The 8,364-nt window shown below is 38.1% G+C and overlaps 1 protein-coding gene across 1 annotated transcript in view; it reads right to left on the reverse strand.

Moving 5' to 3' along the window:
• LOC144970838 (uncharacterized) overlaps positions 1 to 2,721 on the reverse strand; it is a 65,283-nt gene extending 62,562 nt beyond the window's left edge. The window contains exon 1 of the mRNA XM_078910923.1: positions 2,005 to 2,721. The gene's annotated coding sequence lies outside the window, so the exon portion shown is untranslated. The remainder of the gene's footprint in view (positions 1 to 2,004) is intronic.
• Between the last annotated feature and the right edge of the window lie 5,643 nt (positions 2,722 to 8,364).

An 8,364-nucleotide genomic window follows, 5' to 3' on the forward strand; every position in this document is an offset into this window, starting at 1 on the left:
GACTGAGATCAGTTAGAAGCGTGAGGCAAACCAAACCAAAACAAGAAGAGAACATGTGTTGCTATCTCCGGCGATACTCGCGAAGGCATTGTTAGACGTAAAGTCTTATGGACGGCGATAACTCGTATGAACCATCTCCTTGTATCTGTCTCCACTTCTACGTTCAAGAGCTAAAACAAAACTCACTTTTACCTCAAAATGGGCATTTAAGTGCCAATGGTGTAGACGAGAGGCTAGGTTTCAAATAAATGTAAATAGATATCGGTGAAAAATTGTGTATAGAAAGAATGCATGTGTGAGCCAAATCCCTCAATTTGTTACAATGTTTAAATGAACTCAACAATGAATGTGACGTTGGCCACAAAAGTATTCCAATAATTAGTTATTTTGGGGGGGGGGGGAATGAAGTAAAAATTCGTTTTAACTAGTCTCAATCGGTTGAATAATGTAAAATAAACAAAAGAAAAACTGGCGCTCTAGCCCCAAACAGAATAGCAGAAATAGTTTCAATAAGTTCAAACTGGTATAGGCAGAGTATCGACTTTGTCCACGCTTTATTGATCTTTTAAAAAGCTATAACCACCACAATATTAATGCAAATCGTAGATGGATTGGTGGATGGATGGATGGATGGATGGGTAAGATGAATGAATAGATGGATGAATGAATGGATGGATAAATGGATGGATGAATGAATGGATAGAGGGTGAATTAGTAAATAAATAAATTGGATGAGTAGATTGATGGATAGATGGGCGGATGAATGAGTTGATAAATGAATGGATGGATGGGTTGGCGGATGGACGAATGAATGGATGGATGGATGGATGGATAGATTGATTGAGTAGTTAATGGCTGGATATTGCATGATGGGTATGTGTGTATATATATATATATATATATATATATATATATATATATATATATATATAATGGTTTACAGTTGATAAAAGTGGTAGGTAAATGACCGCATTCGTTTAAAAATGATTAATCATGGGGCATAACTAACAATGTTTGTACTGATTTTTCAATGTTTAGATCGCTTGACCTACAAAGGGACAGGTACAGGTCCCAGGTCCATTTGAGGCTTTCTTTTCGATCAACCTGTACACTCACCAGTAATTTAATTACTGGTTCTGTTACATCTAATGAGGGGGAGAGGGATGGTTGTTTGTGATAGACTAACATTCTGTCCAAGCAATTGTTACAAAAATCCTATATTACCAAAGCGAGAGAAAGAGAGAGAGAGAGAGAGAGAGAGAGAGAGAGAGAGATAGATAGAGAGAGAGAGAGATGGTTGGTAAACGAATAAGGAAGAAGGAGCACAGAGAAAGAGAAAGAGATCGATAGATAGATAGATCGAGTGAGAGAGAGAGAAAGAGAGAGAGAGAGAGAGAGAGAGAGAGAGAGAGAGAGAGAGAGGGGGGGGGGGGGTAGGAAGATGGCATTCTTTAAATGATTTATGTCTTAATAGTTAGCTTTGTGGAATCCATACACGATAATAGTTAGTGGCGAAAGATGGTAAAGGGGAGAGGGAGAGAGAGAGAGAGAGAGAGAGAGAGAGAGAGAGAGAGAGAGAGAGAGAGAGAGGGAGAGAGAGATTGAAAGAGAAAAAAAGGTAGAGAGAAAAGAAGAGAGAAAGAGAATGAGAAAGAGAAGGGGGGGGGGGTGTAAAAGAGACTAGAAATAACACAGAAAGGTAATAGTCAAAGAACATCCATGTACACCTTTAGAATTGATTTTGATATAAACTACAAACAGTCGTCATTAAAACTACACCCAAAAAAATATAACATTCACCATCAGCAGCAACAACAACAGCACTACAGCAACAGCAACAACAAAAAACACAGAAACAACAGCACTATAACAGCAACAACAATCAACAACAACAACAGCACTACAGCAGCAACAACAAAAAACAACAAAACCTCAACAAAAACATAACAAACAAAACGTAAACGTGGGTGGAAACGATACAATTGAGAAATAAAACAAACTTACCTTTTGCTGTCAACACAGGGCGATACACAAATATCCAATGTAAAACCATATATAATCTGTATAAAATTCTTACGCCAATCGTCACGAATTCAACCAATCATCATAATCAATCGATCACAAACAACTGGAATCTTTCATAATCGATAAATAACACTTTCGTCATCACCTACACAAAGTTATTATGACGCGAGTAGCAGTAATGTGTTTTCAGATCTAAATGCCTTTATCTTTTGATTATATCAACTATTATATCAATCATTTTAGCATATTATTTCAATGTTCAAGTAGGAAACATCCAAATCTGATGCGACACAAATGCTAAGATCACATGGGAAGAAATCACAATAATAGTGACAATCGTATTAAATGAATTAGGCTCTGGAAATTTCAAATTTATATAAACTTTTTAAATGATAAGAAATTAAAAAGGGTTTATAATTTCTTAATATGAAATCACAAGATAGGTCTGATCTCATCAGGTAATCGAAGAAGTCAACAAAATGTTTATAACATTACATTAAACAAAAAAACCCTAAGACAATAAAGAGATTTACTTTTACTACAGGACTTACTACTCACAGTAAGAAGATAGTAGAATCGTAGGAGTAGTAGTAGTAGTAGTATAAAACGCGTGTAGTATGAAACGCGTGGGATTTAGGATTACTCACGCTTGTTCCCAATTATGCACGCGCGAGGCATACTCATTAAATAATTCCCATTTCGCTGACAGGCATAGAGGGTAATGACACTTGCACGCATTAGCACCATCGGCACCGCGGCATCACCGTCATTAACCCTTCAATGGCGGGATTCGATATTACCTTTATAAGTCATCATATCATACTTTTCTTTACCATGAGAGCAATAACAGAGATGCGATAAGGGCATCTAATATTATGTCGTTCGAATAAGATATATCATCGTGCAGAAAAATTTGAAGGATTACTACCATTCAGTATTGCACGATACAAATACTTATATATGTTCTGACTACTCTCTTTATAAGACATCAGCAACAACATTACTACTACTTATTAGTTATCCATGTTACACTACGATAACAATACTCTTACTATATACTATACACTACATACTACTACTATACTACACCTACTACTACTACTACTACTACTCTACTACTCTACTATACTACTACTACTACTACTACTACTATACTACTACACTCTACTACTACTACTACTACTACTACTACTATACTACTACTACTACTACTACTACTACTATACTACTATACATATACACTACTTATTATACTACTACTACTACTACTACTACTACACTACTAATACTACTACTACTACTACACTACTACTACTACTACTACTACTACTACTACTATACTACTATCTACTACTACTACTACTACTACTACTACTACTACTACTCTATACTACTACTATACTACTACTACTACTACTACTACTACTAACTACACTACTACTACTACTACTACTATACTACTACTACTACTACTACTACTACTACTACTACTACTACTACTACTACTACTACTACTATACTACTACTACTACTACTATACTACATACTACTACTACTACTACCTACTACTACTACTACTACTACTACTACTACTACTACATACTACTACTACTAACTACTACCATACTACTACTACTACTACTACTACTACTACTATACTACTACTACTACATACTTACTAAACTACTACTACTTACTACTACTACTACTATACTATCTACACTACTACTACTACTACTACTACTACTACTACTACTACTACTACTACTACTACTACTACTACTATACTACTACTACTACTACCACTACCACTACTACTACTACTACTACTACTACTACTACTACTACTACTACCACTGCTACTACTACTACTACTACTACTACTACTACTACTACTACTACTACTACTACTACTACTACTACTACCATAACCACCACTAGAAGGACAATAGAGACACTGACTTCGAAGATAGCTCACTCCTATCTGAAATATATTTATATCCTTATTGATATCATTTTGAGTTGCATATGACATGACGAACACTACCCACGGGTATAAAAATGAGAGAGAGAGAAAGAAGAATAAGGACCGAAGACGTTCGCGTGCGTTTTATGATAATATTGTGCGTGTCTGAGCGAGTAATGGCAAGATTGAAAGAGTGAGTGAGTGTGTGAGTGAGTGAAGAGTGACTGAGTTAGCAGGGAATGAGTTTTAAGCGTGCGATATGAATGTATCGGTACGCGACTGGACGTGGAACCAACATCGCATGAATCTTTACTGCTGTTAGCCGATGCTCACTGTTGCTAGTTGGCTCTATGTACGTAGAACTCAGGTCGGAGAATCAGGGAGGCTGTTATATGTCGCATCCGTTGTCACAGCTTTTCAATTGACTGTTCCTTGTAGAAGTAAAACACGTTTTTTTTAAAGGACCAGGGGGTGATCGTGAATAATATATAAAAATTATGATGTTGTGGAATTGAGGAGTGAGAAAAGAGAGACAGAATGAGAGAAAGTGACTCTGTGTGTGTATGAAATCAAATTGAACTTTTTTATAGTGCAATATCCAATAAATGTGCTCAAAGCGCCTGGCCAACAGCAACACTTCACATGTAGGACGAGAAATATTTGAATTTTTTTTCGGACTGAAACAACACTGTAAACGGCCAGGTACTCAATTTACACTTGAGTATGGTGAGAGAATGTGAGTAAAGAGTCTTTTCCCAGGACTCAAATATGCGCCAAGCGAGGCTCGAACCCAGGACCTTCCGATCCGAAAGCGAGTGTCAGACCACAAGACCACATAGCTCTGTGTGTGTATCTGTGTGTGTGCGTTCGCTTGTGTGTGTGAGTCTATATATATATATATATATATATATATATATATATATATATATATAACTATGCAGTATATGTATAAAGTAGTAGTAGTAGTAGTAGTAGTAGTAGTAGTAGTAGTAGTAGTAGTAGTAGTAGTAGTAGTAGTAGTAGTAGTAGTAGTAGTAGTAGTAGTAGTAGTAGAAATAGTAGTAGTTGTAGTAGCAGCAGCAGCAGCAGCAGTAGTAGTAGTAGTAGTAGTAGTAGTAGTAGTAGTAGTAGTAGTAGTAGTAGTAGTAATAGAATTAATAGTAGTCGTAGTCGTGGTAGTTATAGTGGTAGTTGTAGAGATTGTGGTGGTGTTGACAATAGTATATAGAGCAAAAAAAAAAAGAGAAAAAAGAATGAGTACAACGAAAGGGAAAAGGTTACAATTCAGTCCATTTAATTTTATAAAATGAGTTTTAATGCCGTGTATCAATTATCCACTAAATGTGCTAAAAGCGTTTTACAAAGAGTCCCAAGTCGACAGCAACACTCGACATGTAAGACAAGACATAACGCTTTAGTTTCCTAACCACAAATTTTAATACACTTGTCTTTACAGAGAATGACAAGTAAACTTGTCAATCACGGAACGCCCCGACGTTTTGTCAGATTGAGGCGGTGGGTAGCGTGTGAATTTGACATTTTGTCGGTCAATAAATAAATAAAATTATAATTCCCTCTATTCATCCCCGAGGGTAAACAATATCTTTTAGGGTCTTTTCCAAGAGAAGACTGGAATAACCGAGGCGTCAGCCGCAGTGCAGCGCCACAAAGTGAGTTAAGGCTAGATGACTTGCTCAAGGCAACATAGCGAAGTGGGTAATCGAACTCGGTACCTTTCTGGTACGAAGCGAAGACCATACCGCTGATCCACGCTCTCCTCTTTAAGTGATTAAATAAAAAAAAAAAACAACAATAAATTGTATTGTTTTAGGCTTATGTTCTTCTTCTCCAAGATAGAATTTTTTTTTTAAAGTCACGCCTTTCCTCTACGGCATCATTAGATACCATCGCCTAGGCATTCCATGAAGGAATATAGATAATCCACCAAACAAGATGTCTGTAAAGAGGAATCACCCATGTTGTCCAGTGAGCAAATTTGGGGTTAATAATCTTGCCCAAGGAAAAATAAAGAAAGTGCCTGAAGCGGGGCTCGAACCCGGGACCTTCCTGGTCAAGGTCCAATGCCTTAACCACTCGGCCACTTCGCCCCCGAGATAGAATAAGAACGAGAATAAATACGGAAAGTGATGGATATATAATTAATCAGTTGTTCCCCTTGTTGATTTATTTGAAACAATAATAAGGTTAAGATTGATAAAAGGACCAATTATTTTAATACTTTTGTAGTCGGTTTCATTCTCGGCGGTGAGAACTTGTGTCCAAAAAACATGGTTTAAAAATATTTTAAATTGAGATTTTATATAGAGCAATACTAGTGCCGCGCTGAGGACCGGACCGAGGACCGGTCCCACGGTCTTTTAGCTGTGAACCGTGGTCCAGTCCCAAAGAGGAAGACCGCCGGCGGTCCTCACTTCTTATCACCTTTCAACGGTCTCGCGCCATACTACTTCCCCAGCGATTCGTTGCCTCGGTCCTTTGCCTATCTTCCAACAATCACCACCCATCCCACTTAATTAATCGCACCCACCCCCCTTTGCCATACACTAAACGACACAGACGACCATAGAGGCAGACGACCACCTCCCTCCACTCCGCAAACCGCCCTTTCGTGTGTGAGATGGGGGGAACAGGAGGCGCACGCCTTGGACGATTCCATTATACGGGGTAAATTTCAAAATTTACTACACCATAATGATCGCAATGACAATGATCTATGATGAAGGCATGACCCCTCTTCTCTAATGGGTTATTGTTTGAAATGTATGTGACTACTAAAGATGTGTGTGTGTGTGTGTGTGTGTGTGTGTGTGTGTGTGTGTCGAACCTAGCAAGTTGCAAGTCTGATTTTTTGTTTTCTTTTGTCCATCTCTTGTCGCCACTCCTTTCTATCGCATTGTTGTCATTTAAAATAATACAATAATATTAAAATTTCGTTTGGTGTTTTAACTAATCAAGTAATATGAGTTTCATTAGTTTCTTCCGTCCAAAAAAAAAACAGTTATAACGTCTGTATTTTTAAAAGGTCCAATAGAATATTTGGGGACCCCGATAGCTCAGTTGATAGAGCACTCTCTTTATACGCAAAGGGCCAGAGATCGATCCCGGGTGCAGTCGATTTTTTTCTGAATCCCTGTCTACTCAGCAATGAATGGGTAGCTGAGTTTGTTAGATCTGGCGAAAAGTCACCATCGACCCCTCTTATCACCTCATCCACCCCCTCTTATTATAACTTCACGTCTCTCTCTTACTCTTCAATGCTCGCTGCCCTCTAATGTGTGTGTGTGGGGGGGGGGGGAGGGGGGGGGGGGTAGGAGTTGCGTGTGTGTATCAACGCCACGAACAACTCGATCAACGCCTTGGGCGATGCCATTATCTCCGTTAATGGGGATAAATTTCAAATTTTATTAAATTATCGAAGTAACAATGAAGTACGGTGAGCAAATAAAGAAGGTATCACCCCTCTTCTCTAATTAGGTTACAATTTGAAATGAGTGTGACTACTCCGTGTGTTTTACTCCTGTAGGCCACGGTTTTCATCGTGTAGCGGTCTTTAACGGTTCAAGAATGAACGGACCGGTCTAGTCCTTGCGGTCTTCATTTCCCAAGGACCGTAGGACCGTGGTCCTTAAGCTTGCCAAGGACCGCCCCGCACTAAGCAATACCCACTAAACGTGCTCAAAGCGCTTAACAAGGGATCCATGCCCAAAAGCAATACTTAAGATGTAGGACGTGACATGACGCCTGTAAGGCGATATTACAATTTTTCGGACAGAGACAACGCTATTAATTGCCAGGTACTCATGTTACACCTGAGTACGCTGAGAGATTGTGAATAAAGAACCATTTCTTTCATTGGTTATATGAAATGTTCTATTGTCCACAAGGGGCGTAATATTTTGGAACTGATAAAAGAAAAGTTCGATATTTTATAGTCTTGGTCCATCAGAAATTTAATTATATGAAACTTTTGACTAATGTCCATATGCAAAAGAACGAGATCAATGAATTTTAGTGACTTGGTCTTATTCAATATAGCTACCTCTCTCTCTCTCTCTCTCTCTCTCTCTCTCTCTCTCTCTCTCTCTCTCTCTCTCTCTTATTTTTTTTAATTAATTTTTTTTCCTTTCTTTTTTCTTTATCTCTTCCCTCTTTTCCATTTTGTTATTGTACACAAACACAGAAAATCTAACACACAGATATACACAATCACAAATATAGAACAAAGTTGTTTACTCTCAAGGCACTCTAAACTAAATGTTCACCGGGCAGTGATAGTATGATGAAGTCATCAGGAGAGCATGCGGAAAGTACGAGTAGATTTATAAAGACCACCAGTGATGACATTTCTTTAG

The sequence above is a fragment of the Berghia stephanieae genome, chromosome 4 (genome assembly GCF_034508935.2).
Source record: "Berghia stephanieae isolate SIO BIC M18660-M18661 chromosome 4, UCSD_Bste_1.3, whole genome shotgun sequence".
NCBI lineage: Eukaryota > Metazoa > Mollusca > Gastropoda > Nudibranchia > Aeolidiidae > Berghia > Berghia stephanieae.